Source organism: Pinus tabuliformis, chromosome 1_1 (genome assembly GCF_031772625.1).
Source record: "Pinus tabuliformis cultivar Carrire ecotype Pingquan chromosome 1_1, CPIR1, whole genome shotgun sequence".
In the NCBI taxonomy this organism is placed as follows: Eukaryota; Viridiplantae; Streptophyta; class Pinopsida; order Pinales; family Pinaceae; genus Pinus; species Pinus tabuliformis.
The window spans coordinates 162062488-162085525 of NC_142297.1; the positions used below are offsets into that span (position 1 = coordinate 162062488).

At 37.0% G+C, this 23038-nt stretch overlaps 1 pseudogene; it reads left to right on the forward strand.

The window, feature by feature from the left end:
- Positions 1-13445, forward strand: part of LOC149212083 (MADS-box protein SOC1-like) — a 263852-nt pseudogene extending 250407 nt beyond the window's left edge.
- Positions 13446-23038: the final 9593 nt, after the last annotated feature.

A 23038-nucleotide genomic window follows, 5' to 3' on the forward strand; every position in this document is an offset into this window, starting at 1 on the left:
CCACATATGAATACTTTGAGATCAGGAAAAGGCCCAAGTTGAATCTTGTGTTTGAACAGGAAGAGAACATTGAATCAGTGGAAATCACTGACACTGAAACAATGGGGCAAAGAAGCAAAGACACAGTTGCTTCAGGAGAGACTCAACAACCATCAACCTCCAACACTCAAATGATTGAGAGACAACTAATTGTTGAGGTTTCCTCCTTCAGTAGGCCAGCTGATAAAGAAAGAGACATCAAAGACACGTACAAGGAGATAAAGATGAGGAACAAGAAGTTAAAGGCTAAGACATATGCCCAATACTTCAAACATACACCAGCCAACCAGAGCATGTTGACATCAGCTTTTGACATCAAAGCAGGAAAGATGCAGGTCTCATTCATGCAGCCAACTGTCCAGCAGCCAAAGACCTTAGCTGATTACAGAAAAACCGATTTTGAGGTATTGGCCAAGGATGTTCATCCCATTGACCAGATAGAGTTTCATAGGCAGGCTGGAGAAATGATTTACTCCACCCTCACAGGAAAGGCCATGGCTACACACAAGCTACAGGGTTCACTGGACAACATCACAGCCCAATACAAATTGGAGAATGCCTCCTCATAGTCCAAAGACAATAGGATCAAGTTATTGAAGGACTTGGTCGTTGAGCTGGGACATGATCCTAGTGACATTAAGGCTGCTGAGAAATTGTTTAAAAAGAAGAATGAGGATATAGAAGCTCTCAAGAAACAACTAAAGCTACCTCATTTAGAACACCCACAAACAAAAGAGGTCCTGGAGAGCCAAACCAATCATGAATAGATGATGGACCTCGTGCTACAAGTGAATGATTAACTAAAGGAGATGGAAAAAGAATTGGATAGCTTGATTCAGCAAAAACAAGCAAGTCTTGAGGATGCCCCTGCCACTATCATTCTAACAGTTTCTACTGCAATGCCTTCCACTTTGGCAGCATCCTTAGCTCCCACTTCTCTCATGGCCACAGCACTGTAAGCATCTACACTGTCTACATCAGCGACATGGTCTACAACAACACGGTCTACAGGTGATGAGGCAAACAGGTTGGTCAAACCAATGGAAGACATGTCCATTCAGACTAGTGAAATGAACAAGCTTAAAGAAAAGGTGACCAGTCTGGAAACTGATTACAAGCTCACCCAAATCATGCACAAAGAAGAAGTGCAGAAAGCAACCAGGATGAATGAAAGAATAACAATCTTGGAGAAGGAACTTACATTGAAGGAACCCCTTGGACAGGCTAAAGAACAATTGTGGGCCAATATCATTGACTGTGTCAATGAGATTTGGCCATCCATCCAAGTAATTTTTGAGCAAATTGATTTGATAAAACAGGCTACAGAAGCCATACAAAGAGTGAAAGCAGAACTTGGAGGCATGCCAGAGGAAGCTGGAAAGATCATTCACTTCCTCAAGTCCAGGAACACACATGAGCTACATGAATTAGAGATACCTCATAGAACAGGTACAATTTTGGAAGTGAAAAGGGTCCTCACCAAGAGGAATTCAATGTTAAACCTGGAAGACAAGTGCCAAACCATGCAACTGGCCATTGACAGATTCATGGTCAAATTTGAGAGGCAGAAAGGTTTACCGAATCCCTTGGTAATAAATGATACGCTGATGACACAGGAGGAATACAATAGAAAAATCACAGAAGTAGCCATAGATCAAGTGAATACTTCATCCATGAAGGGAATAGCTACTGGCAAAGTCTTGTACCAAACCTTTGAGAATTTGTTTTACCTCTAGCATGAGGTAAACACCTTTTTGTGAATAAGCCTACTTTTTCCAAGTATACAAAGGCAAATGAGATTTATAGGAAGATGTTGAATATCCAATTATCAAATGCTGAAACATGGGAAAAATTAAATGACTTATTGTAGAAAGTCAAAAGGTGAAAATGTATAGTAAGAGTAAAAAAGCACAGTAAAAGGACAATGACAGATCAGCCAGGTCAAAGTGTATTAGGTGAAAGTATATCAGTTGAAAGGTCAAAGTAAATAGAACATCCACCATGAAGACTAAATAACAAAGCAGAGATTAAAAGGAAAAATATCAAAGATTCAAGACAACACAACCTAATAAACAGGGACAACAAACAACAGTTCAATAGTTGTCCATATCTTCTTGCATGAAGATTTTTCTTTCTCCTAGATTAGTTCCCAAAATAGTTTGGAATATTTTTGTATAAATACTTCATAAATCGAAGTATTGAGGTGTGGGTTGCTATACATTTGTAAAGTTATTTTGATCATAAACCTAAGGGTTATTGTACCAATTTTCAAGTCAGTAGACTGGAGCAAGTAATAAAGAGATTGCATTACAGGATTCATGTGTAGAACTATTACAGTGAAGTATTTTCTTTGTCAATTTGTTATTCTCTTATGTTTTTCACAAACTTAAATGTTATCTAAAGTTGAATGAATTAACTGGAAGCTTATCTCAGAATTTGTTTAAGTACACTCTTTTTTCAACAATTAATCATTTACATGTTTTCTTCTGATACCCGGATCTGAGAATCCTTAATTTCTCTCCCATCCCGGTCAACCTCTTTCACTTTCTTCATAATCTGGCCTAAGGAACCCTTAATTTCTCTTTGGATCCGATTGAAAACCACATCACCATCCAGCCTTGAGATCTGAAGTAATTCTGCTATCTTGCCCTGTAGACATTGTTTTTAGAACTTGATCCAGTCTTGTTTGTCTGACATTTGACCCCATAGCCCAATCGTAAAAGACACCGATATTTTCATCTAAGTAAGTGATCCCACCACCAAATCTGAATCAATACCCAAGCACAATCATAACGAGCCTAAAATCAAATAACTAAACAAAGTTAATTAAAAAGGAGAGAGCCCTCTCTAAGAATTACGAAGGCCAAACCCTAATCTCCAAAGTTGGTTTGTGGTTACCTCTATTCATTTCTTTCTCCAACACTCTAGAGAAATTTTCGAGTGATAATAGATTCAATATATTGCACTATGGTGGAGAGGGGCAATGGATAGTTCTCATTCTCCTCATGAATTTAGGAAACAATAAAAGAAAGAGGGTGGTTCCTAATTCTCTGTACAAATCAAATTACAAGAGGATCACTTCTCTCATACATGATGGGACATCGAGGAAAACATATATTCACATAATAGGGAAGTGTGTGTGGTTCTTCTTGATCAAGTTCTCCTTATGCTTCTTCTTGGTTGGGTTTCTATTGCTATTTTAAAATTTAAGATAGGTGCAAATGGTGTGGACCTATGGAGCACGATAGAGGGAAGATGAGGCCATTATGGAGCTGATTTTTGGGCCTTATTCTCTATGAATTTGGGTTTTATTCCCTATGTGTTGTGATTGAGGCCACTCAACCATGTATGTGTTTTTGTTAATCTTCATGCAAGTTAAGTGAGTTAAATTTCTACATAGTCGAGATTGATGGTCGAGGTCGATTGTGGTAGCTCGTAGTTGGGATTAGTGTCAAATTTCTCACCCTTGATGGATGGGTGAGATTAACTGCGGCCCCCCACCTTCCCTAAATTCAGAACTACCATTAAGGGGCATAGGATACCATTGGTATTGGTAAATTTGATTTCACGCCATCTCATATTTGGCTTCGATGTGGGAGCCATGCCCATAAATATCTTTCCCACTCCCAGGTTGTTGTCAATTGTTAATATACAGTGCGAAGCATGATAAGGAGCAACAATGCCAATGTAGTGATGTGTTTGTGATATCAAGGCCATGTCGAGGCCATGTGACTGCTATGTGGCTTCCTTGTGATGACATGGACCCATTTTTATTGGAAATATGTTATTGAGCATAACATGCAATATCAGAGTCACACTGATACAAAATTTATATGATCGAAAAGCTCTTGGGGAGTTTATCACAATGGTGGTATTAGAATTATCTTTTACTAATTTTAAAAAGTGATGTTTTTGGTAACCTCATGTGCAAAACATATCTTGGATGTTAGGTTAAAATCAATAGGTGACACCTCCCACAACAAATGAATAGCTAAGGGGCTGGGAGGGAGTGTTACAAAAAGTCACTTGGTAACATTGACTAATGAGCACCACTTGGTATCATGCCACAACACAAGAGGCATTGGAGCACACTCCACAGTGGCTAGAAGAAAAACCAGATGGATGAGTAACAAACTCATATGTATGATACAACTCCTAGGAAAGGAAAAACCTAACTGTAAGGTAGTGAAAAAAACAAATGCCATGTTCAAGGGCAATGTGACTGACATTTCTTTTTTGACTGATAGAATAATCAAAACTAATTCCCTCACTCTCCTTTTATTATTTGGTTTTGCTTCATAGTTTAGTGAGCATTAAAGAGAAGACAAGTAACCTCAATGATGCCTTTTTTCGTTCAATTTTAACAAGCCAAAATAAGTCACAAAAGGATTATTCATATACTATCTTCCTTGTGCTTTAACAAGCATGAAGAAGAGATAGTAGTATGCTCGATACTGGGTGTGTTTTTTGTGAGGTTTTAATGATCCTGAAAAAGAGCTAAAAGAATGCTCAATTCCTTTCAGTGATAAATGAGAATTAGAAGGAAAAAAAGGAAGCTTGTATTGGAGAAATCAGTGGAAAAAAGGGTAGCAATGTGTTTTGAGTTGATTGAAAGGACCTAAGCAAATTGATGTAGAAAGGTTGGCAAGATAAATCACATATCACATAGATCTCTCTAGAAAGGATAGGAACACTGAGAGAAGGCTAGAAATAACACCAAGGGAAATCTCAATGCAATGATGAAAGTGAAATAAACTCATATACACATGCATAAATAGGTAGTGCCTAACAACTATCACAAGGAAAACAATGGTGTAATACTCCTGAGGTATTGAAAAGGGATGAAAACTAAGAGAACATAAGGCTTATATTTAGAGTCATTGTGGGTCAAAAGGAGGGATTCCAAAGTGATAAAAAGATATAGGATGGAAATTGATATAGAAAAGAAGTGCAAACTAGGGAATCCATAAAAGGAAGGCTCCACCATGCAAGTTATTGCATGCGAATGTAGACAGATCATGTGACAAACTAATGGGATTATACCTAAGGAACAATGGAGATGGTTACAATGGTAAAAAATGGAAAAACGATGGAAGGAAAAGACCTACCCCTATATGTTAGGTTCAATAAAATTCATCGAGGATCCAATAGATGTCGTAATAAAAACACCACCCTATACTATAAAGACCATCCAGAAAGGATATACAATGGTTAATTCACACAGTGAAAGAAATAAAATATGGATCAAGTAAAAATATTCTTGTATATCTTTCAATTTTTGAGTTTTATAATTTTCCTAAATTTTTGCCATATATGATGAACTATTTGTGTCAAGTTTGTATCCTACTTATGAATTTGAATGATGTGATTCAAAATCCATGTTGTGTTGACGTGCATGCTTTTATAAATGCTAGATTAATGTGACAGTGGTCAATGTAAAAGGAGGATTAATGTGGGTAACCTTATGGTCTCACAATGGGTGTGCCTATGATGAAACAAGAGTTTGTGACTACCAAATGAAAATCAAGAAACAAACATGATGACAATTGAACTATCAAAACCCACCAAAAATTAATAAGTGTTGACACCACGAGCCAAACCAAAACTAAATTACACATGTACAAGTGCAATGTAGTCTAAGATTTTGTGTCATATAGTTTTGTTGATGGCCAGAAAATGACCAAAATAAACATTTGCGAGACCACAAGGTCATAGCCCCAACTAAGCTATTTTCTGTTTGGATTGGTGGTTCCAACTCGTTCTAATGGGTTATTTACCCCCTCACTCACCCTGTTTACTTGTGATATTTCTAATTAGCTATCAAAAAGAAGAGAGATATTGAATTTACCCTCTTACACAACTCTTTACAAGAAAGCAACCCTTAAGCTGAAATAAGGGCTCAACCAAACCACACTAGTATTCTCTGCTGTGTAAGGAGTCTTCTAAAATGAAATAAATTGATTCCAAATGCAAATCTATTCTAGGACACAAGCAATAGAAAATAAATCCTAAACATATCCTGATTGAAACAAGGATTAACCCCCCTCTCAATCAAGAGCAAGGTAAAAGGAAATTTGGACTAGCTTGAATTTGGAATAAAAAATAGAAGCTAACAAGCCAAGGAAATAGTTCTTGGACCTATCACTTATTCACACAAATATTCACATACAACCATCTCATAAGTAGTTGCCAAATGTTCATTTCACATGAACAAATTAAAATGAAATGAATTCAAAATTAATGACATGAATACATTAAGGAATATTTCTCATAAAACAATCATGATTTAATATGAAGACACACTTGTTATCAATTTGCAAAATAGTTAACAATCATAACATGTCAATCTATTTGAATTCATTAATCAACTTTGATTTCAATTTGATCGATCATGAAAAGATAGCTTTCTAATGATTTAAACAAGCATATAATTAAATGAATTTACAATAGTGTAAAACTCAAGAAACATATACTTATTTGGATCAAAAATTGCCTCAAAATTAAGATAAATTGAATCTAATAATCAGTGTTTAACTTCGACAATAGTGTACAAAAATTGTAGATCCGATCAAAGTTTCTTGAGCTTATAATTTCTCAAGAAGTTTCATGATAACATGAAACTTTGGAGTTGTAATACATCACTTTGTATATGGTTCAAACTAGCTAATTATCTACAAAATTTAGTCCCCTATATTAGTGCAAAAAGACCCCTATTTGGAGAGAATTGGAACCCTTCTCTAGAAGAATTGGAACTCATCTCGATTCTCCAAATTCTTATTTATAATTTACAAACAAAAATTCCAAAATGGAGAGTTATTGAAAGAAATTTATATCCATCAATCTTGGAGCTGCAAAGTTTCTTTTTTCTTTTTTTCTTTTTTTTTATTCTATTGATTCAAATCCCTTGCGCGTCACCCTCTTCTATGAGCTCTACAAAATTTTCATCAAAAATATCAAGAAAAACCAATTAAATTCAAACAACAAATGGTAGGTCCCTATAAGGCTAATGTGATCCCCTTATTGTTATTGTTAGAATATCCCATTTATTGTTATCACTTTGATCCATAGAAGCCAACTATTGTTATTGTTGTTCCCTTACATTATTCTTTTTATGTAGGTTTGATTATATTGTGACCCCTTAGACTCCTATATACCAAGTTGGTCATCTCATTTGTATGATCCAATAAATGCTCATTTATGTTATGTAAAGGAGGTTACCCCATGGAATATGTTATTTTTTAATTCATGTATCTATGTTTTCTTTTATTTTGTGATTTGGTCGTGTAACATTTCAAATCAGAGATTTGGATTCTAGGGTTTCGCTGCTTCAAACACATCATCTTGGAATTTTCGCTATACATTTTTTTGCATGAGGCTTCATAAGCTGAAATTTCGCCCACATGGAGCTGAAATCCTGTTTAACATTTTGTAAAATGTTCAAATCTTGGTTCACTATATCTTCAAAGATATGGTCTCAAGAAATTAGGGTTTTTGAATTCTCCAAAATTCAATATCAAACATGTCACCTATGGAAAATCATCATAACTTTCTCTACAAGCATCGAGTACCGTAGTTCTTATTGTTTGTACCTAGTCTAGATGGTACCATTTAGGATGGTCTTCATTTGGAGATTCAAGGCAAGCTAGGAGGGTGGACGCAAAGAGATTTTTTTTTGCTTATATTCTCAAGGATTAAAAGAGCTTCTCTATTTAAATTTGATACCTATTGAGCTTCTCTTTAAATTTGATACCTGTGTATAGGCAATGTTTCTCTATGTGCAATTTTATTTTCACCTGATATGAGAACTAATTTTATTAGGAAATGTTGGGTTTAGAGTTAAATTCCCTTGCATATCATGCTTCATTGATTGTATGGAATTTTCTTGTTTATCCGGTATGAGAGTTGTAGATGTAGGTGTGGGTTGGAGGTAGTGTCTCCGAGAATGGATACACTTTGCATGGATTTTTTTGGTAAGTTTGGGAATGGTTTAGATTTTTGGTTTTTTATTTCAACTGAAGAAATGATGTCGAAGGAGCTTCCATATATAAATAGTCCTGCTCATGGTTGGAGAAGACTTGTGAGACCAAACCGTCCCGCCTAACCATTGGACCACATCATCCAGAGTTTGGTCATAAGAGTGTGGATATTCTATATCTCTTTAACAGGGTCCAGCCCAATGGGTTTGCCAAGGCTCGATGGAAAGCAGGATTCTTGGCCTTACATTTGCGCTGAAAATAAGTAGCCCACTATTGGGAATTGCATGAGCTCGGGCTTTATATACCCACAGTTGGATTTTGGTGGGTCATTTATCCAATAGTGGGCATATATAGCCCCTTCTCATTTAACCCCCGTTGGCAAGGTGTATATTTTGTTGCCTTACATTTGCAAGTTCACGGTCTTATTATTGTGCCTATCTATTTCTTGACTAAGTTTTGGAAGAAGACATGAATTAAATTTAGTTACAAGTAGTTGATCATATTCCATAATTTGAAACTGTAAGTGACACATTTTAAGAGGCCAATATATTATTGTACAGACTGTTCGTAAACTCGCTGAATGTAATGCCCCAGGATAAATATAAATATTTGACTTTACTGTGGTAAATGAAAAACTGAATTGATATTATTATCTGTTTGAATTTAATAATATTTTCTTATAAAAAAAAATATGAAATGTTTCTTTAAGAGCTGGCAACTTCTCAATGAGGAAGTTGGAGGCAAGACAGTTGTTGTGATTCCAACCCTAATTGTTTTCCCTAACTGGAAGGGCTTCCAGAGGAAAAGAGGGAAAGGGGGAAAAGGTCTGTGTTGTTGGGATAGGCAAAAAAAAAAAAAGAAGAAGAAAGAGAAAATGGCCAAGTCTGGTGATGACCAGATAGCCAAGCACTAAGTGTGAGCATCTTGCTGCGGACAGTGGTCCTGCAAGAGAGCTAGGGGGGAGATTCTGGTCCCAAAAGATGAATCTCATGGACGAGTGGCAGATTGGAAGCAAATGAACAGAGGTAATCTCGGCTTCTCAAGTGTTTGCAAGTTACAGTGGCACAGGTAAGTGGGTTGAACCACTTAGAAAGCATTTAAAAATATTAATGAAGTAAACTATATTAAATGTTTGCACTATTGTGATATATTATCTAAAACCTGAGTCAACTGTGAAAGTGACTCTTACTAGGTGCCCATGTTATTTTCTGAGAAAAAAAGAATATTGTAGGGGTCATCTTAACAAAAAAATGTACAGTTAATGGAAACAAAATTTATACATATAAAACCACCTCTTTATTCTAATTTGATATGAGCAGAGCACTGTAGAGGAAGTGTGGAATTGTGCAATAGGGAAGGAAAAAAACAGGCAACTAAAGACAAACCTTTTTCCTGGAAAAAAAAACAAGGGTCTTGCTGGGGTAGTGATGTAGGAAAAGTTTATGAGAAATAAAAGACTTAATTAATGAGACTTTGTAAGCTTAGCGCGCCTAATGCTCTGGCATATGATGAAGTGCAATCAGTTTGGCAACAAACCGACTCCCACGAGAATGGTTCTGGTATGACAAATTCAGAAGCAACAAGTTTTGGTCCTAATCTGAATTCTTTTTAAGAAAAGAACAGTAGTAGTGAACAGGGGAAAAGCCCTAAAAGAACAGCACTGTTTAACCCTACAGTAGCTAGCTAAATTTGCTTTCTGCGAGAGAGGAATTACAAACACATGTGCCCAGAACCCTGGGTGTAGGGTTTTCAGTCTAGATTTAAAAGCTTGCTACAACAGAAATTGAATTACATCTAAATGATAGAAGGAAGACCCGTATTGATGGTCGACCCAGTCCTCCGGGTGAAAGGGCTTCCTAAATTCCATCTGATAACTCAAAACCCCCAAATTAACGTGTCATTTCTCAAACCCTCATTAGAGATAATTCAGTTAATCGCCAAACAAGTATCCGACTAGTGGCTATACTGTCCAGTCGGGTTACAAACAAGAATTAACAATGGCTTTACTGCCGAATTCATTGACCAAATTAAACAAAAAAAAAAAATTATAAATACCCCTCTGCTAAAATGCGTAGCAAGAAGAATTATAACAAATGAGCGAGTCGAAAGACAGTATTAATTTGGAAACATTGCATGTAATTTCTGTGCAATAATAAACTGAAGAGACCAAGAAAACAATAAACGTGGAACATTAATATATATATACATATATTGGCACCGCATGGAACTCTGTGGTATAGCAAGCTGAAGAGTTGTAGTAGGTAAACAAAATACATGATAATCTCGTTGGAAACAACATAAACCCTACGGAAATTATAACCAACGAAGAAGACTTTCCAAATGTAAAGGATTTACAAAATGACTCAATAAACCAGATTCCATTAGCATATGACTTCCAGCACTTATAATGAAACATAAACACAAGAAAATGGACATGCTGTAAGACAGCTTAAGGTATTTACAAATAGGCCAGTGCGGCTCAAAAGGCTTCAGAGGTAAAAACCCTCGAAGCTAAATTTCTTTACTTAAAATATATATATATATATATAATACATGAGTAACAAAGTCTCGACGGGCGAGCTAAAAACCCGAACTCTACATTGCATAAACAGTAGCAATCTCAGGAATAAGGTCCCTCTCGCAAGAGAATTAATGGAGCAATAACTAAAAGACCATAACTAGGGTGGAAACCCTCATACCTGGCGGAATTTGGAGTTAATTCCATTTCTGGAGAACTGTGTTTCCATTCGGAACCAAGCTCGAAGACAGAGTCGAGAGGATCCTGCATGAGACCACGGAAAATAGGTTAGATATCTGAAGTAGTCTCAGGACCAACAAAAACAAAGAACTCTGAATGCATGAGGCAGGTTCAACCATTGTTGCGTAAAGAAATTGGTATACACAGTTTATACAGTTAAAGACTTACCAGTGACCAGATTCGGAGAGCGAAGACAAAGGTATGGCGTTCTGAGCACCTTCCACTATCACCACAGAAGCCTGGTTCGAAGAGTGAAACAGGACCATGAACGAGAGCAGCAACCAAGCAGCGGACCAAGCGAAATGGCGGAAGAATGAAATTCCAAATTGAGACCAAGTGATGTGAACAAGGTTCAAGCCATCTACAGCCGTTGGATCGCCAAGCCAGCTCCAACACCGTTGATCCCAAGGGGATCCCGAGGCAGTAGCCGAGCTGGTCAGGACTGCACATGCCACGTACAACGGGTAGTGCAGGTATTAAATTAACATTTCAATTTAACAAAAATCAAGGCGGCTAGCCGACGGCCAAAGATCCATAACCCAATTTCCCATACCAAACGACGGTGTAGATTGAAATCGCACTGTCAGCAGAGCCTGCCTAATTTAATACTAAGATTACCAACTTCATAAGTATATGGGATTATGCATACGTGGATAGGATGCAAATTAAATAGCATTGGAGTATGTAAAATGAATATATTTACAAACGTAAATAAATAAATAAATAAATTTCTGGGTTTATGACACTGAAGTTGGAGCCATATTGTGATTAAATTTTGTTTGTAACCTCGTGGGTAGAACCGTTCTTCAGAACCGTGCAAAGATAAATCCATGTGTTTAATGGTTCGTTGGATTGGCTGCTTGATATTTCTAAATTCAGTTAGATCCATATTTTTTCTCATATTCTAATAGATTCGGGTTTTGTCACCATTCCTCGTCAATTCTTTCAAATTCCATTGTGGCATAGCCATTTTTATGTTGTTCTTTGGAGTGACTTGGATTCGGGTATCAAGCTGAACATTTGTGGTGATAATAGGTTTCCCTGTTTGTGTTGTATATTGCATTGCCTGGGCACACATTATCTAGAAAGACTGGAGTGTTACAAAAACCTTTTGATTTTGCATTGTTTGCTTGATCATGGTCATAGCACTGAGCAATTTATTTTGGTTGAGGTTCAACCATTCGTTTGTGCTATGCATGAACCATCTCTGTTCTTGCTCTTTCTTGAACACAAAAACAAAAGAATCTATGCTTCAACGAGGGTATATTTTTTCTTCTATCGCGGATCAGCGATTACTTAGATACAAATGTTATGATCGCTCAGAGTTGAAACACTTCACTTTAGTGATCACCTACTGCTTAGATACAACTCTAATGAGCGCTCAGACTTGAAATGCTTCACTTTTGTGTACATTATTCAGTATTCTCGTGAGGGATTTTTTTTTGTTAATGTGGAGAAAGTTTGGCGAATCTTACTGATATCTAATATGCAAAATGTTTGAATTTTATTTGAAAAGAAGTTGTATTTTTCATTTTTTATTTTTCCATAACTTGCATTCTAGAAAAACACGTCTCCATTAATTTGTCAATCTATACGATGGCACCTTCAGAGGTTCACAAACTTCCTATCGAACACAATTATACTGTGTGTATTTATTAAACAAGAGGACCGAGTGTTTTCTGTTAGCAGATCACAATTTAAGTAATCATTCTTCTAACAACTGACTGATAACACGACGCAGTCCTGCTAATTATTAATCATGAAATTACCGGTCTCTAATGTAAGGCATCCGCTTGATTATCCGAAGTGGTTTCTCTGACTAGGTTGTTGTGAGCGACAATACGTGTGATAGGGGTGGAATACTCAAAAGTTGAGAGTCGAGCGAACACCTTGATGGAAGCATGGAAGAAGTGCATTCAAACCACTTTAAAACAATCATAAACCTTGAAACAAAACAATTTTCATACTATTTGTGATGTTTTATATTAAGGTTTTGTATATCGTTTACATAAGGTTTTGTGTTATTCGCTAGTGTTATTAATGTGCTATTTTGTTTTATGTCATTGGGTTTCCATATTTTTTTATTAGGGTATTCTATGTAAAGCTTATTTTCTTTTATATGAAACACTTCCAGTAGATGCCATAAATACGACTTGTGCTAGATTATGTTATCGCTACATCCTAAATTTTAATTTTCATTTCGAAATCTCAATGGTTGTGCATTTGTTTGATATTGGTAAGAATTTGATTTTCTATGAACAATGTTTCTGCCTCTAATATCATATAACCTGGTCATATAAATTTTCACTTAACAAAGTAGGTTCATTGTAACTTTGGTTTTAATTTTGATAAAATTGTAGGAACGAATATTAAGCGAAGAGAATGATTTGCTCAGTAAAAATGTGAGACAAAATTTCAATGCAAGTGTTGCCATATTACAATTTTAATTATTACTATTATTAACTATTTTATTGTATGAAGTTTCGAGTGTTTTTTGGTTCTTTGATTTTTTATTTTTTTTTTCTTAATTATTATTTTAGTTCGTCCATCCTCATTCCGTTTCGACAACTCCTGGAAGTGAAGCTGGAAGCATCTAAAAGAGTGAAGTCGAGACTCAACTGGTTATGAGACCGCCATGTACAAATGCTCATTTTCTTATTATGTTATCGTAATTGTGTTATCAATTTATTATGAAATCTTTATATTAATAAAAAGTAAAGATGCTTTGTAGATCGCACCTAATTGTTCAGCACGTCCAAAAAAAGGCTCTCGCCAAAGGAACTAAATCTTTTTTAAACCAAAGCGTGTCTTCCAAATTCAGTATGTAAGCTTTGCTATGAATACATATTTTAAAGGTTTTGTATTTATTTTTCACTCTGCCAAGAAGCATTACAAGCGTAGTTTTCCTCATTCATCTGATGAGCATGAAGAGTATAATAGCGACGCTTCTGGAGAATTTAATCTTGTATATACTCCTACGTGCGTATGTATGTGATGTTTTATATATATCTATAATATAATCGATTTGAATTTATAAACTTTTAAATTATATCTTTAGTTTATATCAAATTGTTATTATTTTATTTTAGTAATCATATCAAATTATTATTTTAAATACCATGAACATTATACAGTTTAGGTGTACTTACTATAAAGTTAAACGTGTGATGGGGTTAAGAGGAGAGAACGTACTTAAACCATTAAACCTATTTAAGTGGTACTAAAAATGATATATCATTCATTTGAAATTAAATATGATAGCTATATCTATGCTTGAAAACTTGTGACATTATAACAAAATTTAATAGTATCCTTGTATTTACATAAAATAATTACAATTGAGTTTATATTTATGGAGTATGTTTTAGCCGTGGTTCCTTTAATTTATGAATTAAATGATAGATTTTAGGTTTTCTTATATCTTAATCTAAAAATATTATAAATTATTATATAAATAATATAATATTATAATGATGGATGGGGTGAGAGATCATAGTCTAGTAGTTAGCAAGGGAATCTAAACAACGTTGTGGAGTAGCGGTGTATGTTATAGTTTCAATGAATAGAATCTAGTATGATACCATTGTCATCCATGAATGTAAGGATCTTATCCATAAAGAGATAAGCAGGAAAGGTGGCCCAATCACTCGGTACCCTAGGTAAACAATTTTTGACAGGGCTTATAACTTGGGTTTGAAGCATGGAAAGGACAATTGCTATGAATGCGGGATTATAAGAAGGGACATGATTGTGATTTTGCATAATGGCTTATGGGTACACCATCCAATTCTCTGAATGATTAGACAATTACCATTGAAGGAGGACAAAGATGTATTTTTTCTTTCCATGCATTTAGTTTAGTCATGCATTTCTGCAAATCTCATCTCTGAAAATATTACCTTTGCACGGTGAGTGAATGAGTTTCCTCCCAAGTTTTTTTATGCATCTAGCTCAGTGATACTCTTTTCATTTAAAGTTCAACTCATCCTTTTTGTTATTTTATTTTTTGCAGTTAGTTAGTTTATCAATCATTCATGCAATCTCCTTTCAATGAGACAATAGTGTTTAATTTAGATAATAGTTCTTGAGTATAGTTAGTACTTTTTTTGTGCACTTAACTTACTTAAATCATCATATATTTGGTTATTTTTCTACATTTTCACAATATGTGAGTACATAAATTTATGTCTTAATGAGTTACAATAAACTCCATATTTTCCTATTTGTTGCATGAATTAATCCATTGAAGGTACTTGAGGATGGGAAAAACTTGTTCACATTTATATAAGTGCCCTTCACCACCTTCATCCCTCAAAACACATATAGGATGCATAAAACGATTGTTGGTTGGGTATGTTTCCTCTTGCAAAACTGGGGCATCCTATAGCAATGCATCGATTGCATTAAAACAATCCTATATTTGCACTCAAAGAATGTTTTCATTCGTCGACAAATTACAATGCAGAGGAGACAGTGAATATGGAATTTAGAATATCAAAGACCCCTTAGAATGTTTAACCTAGTAGTTGTAGTGAAATTGCTTTCCTTTCTGTAAGTGAGGATTTTTGTTTGAATGTTCTCTTTCAGTTGCAAGTTGGTTTAACAAGCATAATAGAATAGACTTTATTTTGTTCCATATTTTTTGAAATGAGTTTCTTTCACTTCTTATAGTTAGAACATGTTTAGTTTTTGTTCTTTTCTTTCCTGTACTTCAACTAGGTTTATTTGTTATTTTTCCTTTTTTGCAAATTAAAATAGGTTTACTTGTTTTCCTATCTCTATGTATTTCCAAGAGCCTAGGTAGTAGAAGTGGTACCTATATGACTTAGTTTTCCTTTAGTTGAATCAGATCAACAATCGAAGAATGCATTGCACGTTGCACACATTGTGTTGACCCATGTCAAGTTTTTACAAACCCCAAGTGGATAATTAGAGTCGATATCTTTAGGAGTTCCATTGATATTATTGTAATATTGAGGCCCATCACCTTTTTGGCTTATAGGGAGGTGTCAAAGTATGTACTATTTTCATTTCTCTTTCGATTCACTTCCTTCATCTTCTAAAAGAGAAAAACACAAATTTCATTAGCATTTTTATTTAGAATAAAAAAAAAAACAAAAACAACATTTCTTTCATGACTTGTCATGTTAGGAATAACGAGGGAAAATTTATAACTAAAACCCCCACTCCTACAAACAACAAACCTTGACTTGTTGACTATGAGCCTCCCAGTTTATTTATAGAGGATATAGAGGCTTTTATAGGTGAGAAAGTGTGGATTTATGAGGAGGTTTTAGGAGGAGAAGAACCTCCATCAGATACTAATTCCATGGTGTGAAACAACAAACCAAAATTCTTTCCTATTAGGGTGGCAAATGGGGAAGCCAAAATGAAAAATATCAACCTCACTATTCTTCCACAATTCCATGGAATGGCTACTGAGCACCCTAGCACTTTTGTGCTTGAATTTTTTGTAGTATGCAAGACATGATTACACATCGTTGAGTAGAAGCTCGAAATATTTACAATGACCCAAGGACTATATGAATCACTAGAAGACTATGATCACGTGCTCATTATTTAGCTCAAAAATCAAACTTCTCAGAATGGCTCAAAACCTAGACAACTGCATCCACCTCGGAAAAATGATCCTAATGCAACTGGTTTCGTTGAAAACCAAGTTTGTATGAGAAAGTTAGTGTTTTGATCGGTTTACTAAACACGCGAAATTTGGAAAAAAAATGTCGAGTCACTGCAGAGTCAGCAGTCTGTACTGCTAACATGGCAAGTTACTAGGTATGGTCAATGGTGAATCACAAGTGGGTAAGTGGCATCATTTTCATTGGGTTGTACAGGTTGTGTGTTGGTGCATTCTTATTGGTTTATTTTTGGACCAATGGAAGAATGCCACATGGAAAGCCTGGAGGCCACCATGTGGCACCTCCCAATGGCCTAAACATAGTTGACTTCAACAAAAAATGGGTGGAAGTCGAGGTCAAACCCACGATCTGGCGCACAAACATACACCTTAATTTCCTTCGCTACCGGGTAGTTCTTACAATGTATGATCTCCGTTTACATTTGAAGTTAAGAAATGTGAGTTTGGGCTATTAGGGGAGGACCAGCCCTTCCCCATGTGAACGCATATATATAAACTGGAAGCGGTTACGGTTATGAAACCTGACGGCTCCGAAAAAATCCAAACGGTTATGCATGTGAACATATTTGTATAAACACAAACAGTTTGTAGTTAACTCCGGCAGACAACCGACCAACACTACGACAGTCATATGTGAACGCATTTGTATAAACGACAAACAGTTTGCATTAACCACAACGGCTCTGACATACCATTACTGGGACAGTTAGTGTCTTGACATATGAATGAATTGGGGGTTACATCAAACGATCAGCTAACCCGATGACTCTAACCCCACCAGTTAATGCGACATTCACTTTGCATGTGAGTAATCCATGAAAACCACTAGATATAATAGTTATGGTTAATACTAATCGCGGGTTTAACGTTAATAAGCACAGTTTAACATTAATTAACTGCAGTTTAAAACGATGGTAAGTTTGGTGGTGGCCCCCTAATTCGGGCCTGCCTCTAGATTTAGTGGGGCGAACTAGAGATATTCCAGAATTAGAGGAAAAATTATAGGAAAAGACTGTATCAATCATAAAAAAGGCAATTTTCGACCAAATTGAGCTCAGGATGAGGTGTCCCTGGCTAATTTAGACATTCTGAACACATTGGTACAAGTATCAGGAGCCATAGATGTTGGGTTGTGTTATATTCTTTCCACGACTAGCCCACGTAGTTAACCGGGGGGTTAGGACGGGGGTGGAGCCGCGCCCTTCGTTGCGCCGATTGTGTAGCGGGGGGAGTCACAGGGGGTTTGAGGGCTGCAAGTAACCCCACTCTATGGGGTCTGGGGCAGCGCCCCAGAAATTTTTTGTTTTGGAAGCTATGTTAGGTTGGGGGGACCTACCTATGGTTTTGTGGATGAATTTCGCACATGGTTTTGGATGTGATGGTTTTCGGTCTATGAGTTTTGGATGCGATGGTTTCTCGGTCAATGGTATTGGATGCTTCAGCATGTATAAATATGTATTGTAACATTGAAAGGAACATAATGAAAAATCAATTTGGTAGTCCCAGTTTTGGGATCCAGGGGAAAATCTCTGTGTATATGTGTTTTATGTGTTATGCTCTCGCATTGTTTATTTTCTATGTTCTATAATTCGTATACAGGTAATTTATGTACGGGTTTAAAACCTACATTTGGTATCAGAGTTGTTTTGGCTTCAGGGGGATGCCTTTGTTGCTGAGGGGTTACGCTCGAGCCTGTGGTAGACCCTGTTCAGTAGGAGATCTGCGGGGTCGATTCTGGTGGTGAAAGAAGATGGCGAGCAGTGTAAAGATAGAGATTGAGAAATTTAATGGTCAGAGTTTTGAGTTGTGGAAACTCGAGATGGAGGATCCGTTGGTGGATAAAGATCAGTGGATCGCAATAGATCTGGGTACTAAACCAACGGGATTGTCTAATGAAGAATGGAAGAAGTTGGATCGGAAGGCAAAGAGCACAATACGATTATGTGTCTCAAATTCAATATTTCTGAATGTATCAGGGGAAGCTACGAAGAAGGCTTTGTGGGACAAGTTAGGGACTTTATACCAATCTAACTCTCTAATGAATAAATTGTTCCTGCGGAAAAAGCTGTATAACCTGAGGATGAAAGATGGAGACTCGATGACAGAGCATCTGAATGCGTTTAATACTGTGGTAAGTCAGTTATTGTCTGTTGATATCAAAATTTCAGATGAAGATAAGTGCATAGTTTGTTGTGTTCTCTACCAGATTCGTGGGATAGTCTGGTTATTGCAATAGGTAGCAATGCAACTGCCTTGCAGTTTGATGAAATAGTCTCATCCTTGCTGACAGAGGAGATGAGACGGGAAAATATGGAGAGCCAGAGTGGTGATGCCTTGTCTGTACAAGGACGGTCCCAGAACAGAAACAAAAATAAGTCATCGAGTGGGAGATCTAAATCTATATGGAGATCTAAATCTCCAGGAAAACCTATAAAGGTGGTATGCTGGAAATGCGGAAAGGAAAGGCACTACAAAATGGAGTGTAAATCTAAAGCTCCTGACAAAGGAAAGGGATCTGATGATGCTCCTTCTCCAAAGGAGAAAACCACCTCAGATGAAGGTGGGGATGTGTACTTGGCTTCTTCAAGTACACATGTAGATGATGAGGCATGGTTGATTGACTCACGTGCATCCTTTCACTTCACTCCCCATAGAGAGTGGTTCTGCGAGTATGAGAAATACGATGGTGGTGATGTCTTCTTAGGGGATGATAGGAAGGCTAGAATTGTTGGTCGTGGAAAAGTAAAGTTGAAGTTGCAAGGTGGAAGGCTTAGAACACTTCCGAGTGTTCTGCATATTCTTGCATTGGCCAGAAATCTGATTTCTATAAGCAAGTTGGATGATGCAGGTGTAAAAATAGTGTTCGAGAAGGATACCTACAAGATGGTTCAGGGAGCATTGGTATTGATGTGGGGAGTTCGGATCGGAACTTTGTACAAGCTGCAAGGTAGCACTGTTGTTGATGGGTGCAACAGTTCTGTGGTTCCCGAAAGTGCATCTTTATTGGGTATAAGGATGGTTTAAAGAGTTATAAGATTTGGAACCCAGTAACAAGGAAGGTTGTGTACAGCTGAGATGTGGTGTTCAAAGAGGTGAAAGATGTTATTAAATATGAAGTCTAACCAAAGGAACTTGAGAAGATAGAGTTTGAGCTAAAGGAGGAAGAATCAAACTCTACAGCAGAGGAGGAATTAGAAGATGGAGAGCCACAAACACCGAATGTGAGAAGATCAGTTCGAGAAAGAAGGCAGCCAGAAAGGTATAGACCATTTTCTTTCTGTTCAAATTTTGCTTTATCTATTACTGATGATGATCCCAGAACTATGAAGGAAGCAGTAGATTCAGAGGATGCAAAACTCTAGAAAGAGGTCATGGTTGATGAAATGGGATCTTTGCACAAAAATGAGGCTTGGAATCTAGCGGAGTTGCCGGCTGGAAGGAAACCCATTGGCAGCAAATGGGTGTTCAAGAAGAAGACAAATGCAGAAGGAAAGGTGGAGAAATACAAAGCTCGGTTGGTAGCAAAAGGTTATTCCTAGGTGCCAGGAATTGATTTTGGTGATATTTTTTCTTTTGTTGCCAAGGTAACTTCTATTAGATTACTTTTATTTGTTGTTGCTGCTTTTGATTGTGAGGTAGAAAAGATGGATGTGAAGATAACATTTCTTCATGGGGATCTGGAAGAGGAGATCTACATGAAGAAACCTGAAGGCTTTACGGTGAAGGGTAAGAAAGAACTGGCATGCAAGTTAAAGAAGTCTCTGTATGGGTTAAAACAGTCACCAAGGATGTGGTATTAGAAATTTGATACATTTATACGGGGACTTGGCTTCACCAGAAGGAAAGAAGATCACTATGTGTATTTTAAATTAATTGGTGACCGTGTTATTTATCTGGTCTTGTATGTGGATGATATGTTGCTGGTTGGAAATGACAAAGAAATTATGTAGGATTTGAAGACCCATTTTTCCTCCAAGTTCGACATGAAAGATCTTGGTGCTGCAAACTATATTTTGGGCATGGAAATTAAAAGAGATCGGACAAAGAGGAAGCTCTGGTTAAACCAGAGGAAGTATGTCGAGACAATATTGCAGAGGTTTAATATGCAGGATAGTAAACCGGTGAAGGTTACTATTCCTGTAGGTGTAAAGTTATCTGTTGAACAGTGTCCCAAGACACAAGAAGAGGAAGAGGACATGTCTTGTGTTCCATATGCAAGTGCAGTCGGTAGCCTGATGTATGTGATGGTATGTACTAGACCAGACATTGCACATGCAGTGGGAGTATTGAGCAGGTTTATGTAAAAACCAGGGAAGGAGCACTGGACAGAAATGAAGCGAGTTTTCAAGTATTTGTGCGGCACTAGTGATTATGGTTTGTGCTACCAAGGAAGACCAAGATTGGACAAAGTGTTGGATATTCGTGGCTTTGTTGATGCAGACTGGGCTAGAGATCTGGATCAGAGAAGATCTACAAGTCGGTATGTGTTTAACCTATTTGGAGGTGCAATCAGTTGGATGAGTAAGAAACAATCTGTAGTGCCACTATCAACTACAGAGGCAGAATACATGGAAGCCACTCATGCAAGCAAGGAAGCAATTTGGTTGCAGAGATTGTGTTCAAGTATGGAGTTAGTACAGGGAGCTATAAGGATAGACTGTGATAGACAAAGTACAATTTTCTTGGCAAAGAAGCCTTCATATCATTCAAAGACAAAGCACATTGATGTTCAGTATCACTTTGTCAGGGATATGATAGAAGACAAAAAGGTGTTGCTGGTAAAGGTGGAAACTTTGAAGAATACTGCAGATGCATTGACAAAAGCTGTGAGCTTTGATAAGTTCTCTTGGTGTAGAGAAACAATGGGCATTGCAGGGCTGGATAAATGACTAAGCTCTCTTGTGGCCCCCTGTGGAAAGAAAACAACAAGTGGGAGAATGTTGGGTTGTGTTATATTCTTTCCACGACTAGCTCACGTAGTTAACCGAGGTGTTAGGAGGGGGGCGGAGCCCCCCCTTCATTGCGCCGATTATGTAGCGGGGGGGAGTCATAAGGGGGTTGAGGGGTGCAGGTAACCCCACTATATGGGGTCTGGGGTTACCTATGTTAGGTTGGGCGGACCTACCTCTAGTTTTGTGCATGATTTTTGCACATGGTTTTGGACGCGATGGTTTTCGGTCCATGGCTTTGGGCGGGATGGTTTTTCGGTCCATGGTATTGGATGCTTCAACATGTATAAATATGTATTGTAACATTGAAAGGAACATAATGAAAAATCAAGCTGGTAGTCCCTGTTTTGGGATCCAGGGGAAAATCTCTGTGCATATGTGTTTTATGTGTTATGCTCTCGCATTGTTTATTTTTTGTGTTCTAGAATTAGTACGCAGGTAATTTCTGTACAGGGTTAAAACCTACAATAGAGCTGTGTAAAATAGCCTTTTTCCACATTGAGCTAATACAGAGGCCCAAGCCATGGAAGCTCGAGTATGGAGATATAGCCTAGGAGAGGTGAACTTCATCAAAACATTGTGTTAAAGTGTCTCTTTGATGGTTTGTTGTACTTAGAATGTATTCTATTCACTGTTTGGTTTTGAAGCTATTTTGCTCATGAATGTCATTTTAAACTTAAAGAAATTTAGTTGATTGCATACACAAACAACTAATGAAACCTCAACACAAGAAGCAATAAGCAAGCATATGTTTAGAAATTTGTAATTGTTATTAGCACAACAAAACTAATCATACAAAAATAGATTGAGTTGGTATCAGAGCAAAGGTTTAATTGCTTGATTGCTTGAGTTTGTGCAATTAGGGTTTTAATGGTTGCAAAATTATGGTGCTTACAAGGTTTAAGTTGTAGAAAAGAGAAGGGAAGCTATTGGTTGCAACTCCTGCGATAATGACCAGAAGAAGAAGAGCCACAAGGAAACAATCTCCACTACCCAAAGCTCCAATTCCAACTACACTGGAAAATCCTCAAGTTTTGTCTTCAACTGAGATTGAAGAGGTACAAGCAATACCAATTTCTGAGCCTGAATCCATAGCCATTATGTTTGGAGAAAGAGAGCCTGAAGGCCCTTCTTTAGAAGAGGAATAATTCAAGAAAAATTTCTTCACTTTAACTGAGATGGTTAAATTCCTCTATGAAGAGAGGAACACTAGAATGGTTGGAGAGAAATCTAAACCTCCACATGGAGAAGGAAGCTCAAAGAATAAAAAAGATGAGAAGAAGGATTCCAAAGGGAATGGTGGAAATCCACCTCTATCTCCACCATCCTCACCATATTCCACTACCACCACTGAAACAGCCCATATTCATTCAAAAACCCCAAAAGGAAAGACTCCCTTACTTAAATTGGACAGAAAATTTGAACTTCCCATGTACAATGGAGAGGTGAATGGAGAAAAGTTGGACAACTGGATTCGACAGTTGGAGGTTGTTATGCTCTTAACCTGCAAAGTAATACCCAAACACAGAATATGCGAAGAAAAGATACCCAGAACACAGAATATGCGAAGAAAAGATACCCAGAACACAGAATAGCAATGATTTTATTATTTAGGCACTACAACAAAACCAACGATTAGCATCCCTTTTTACTTCTT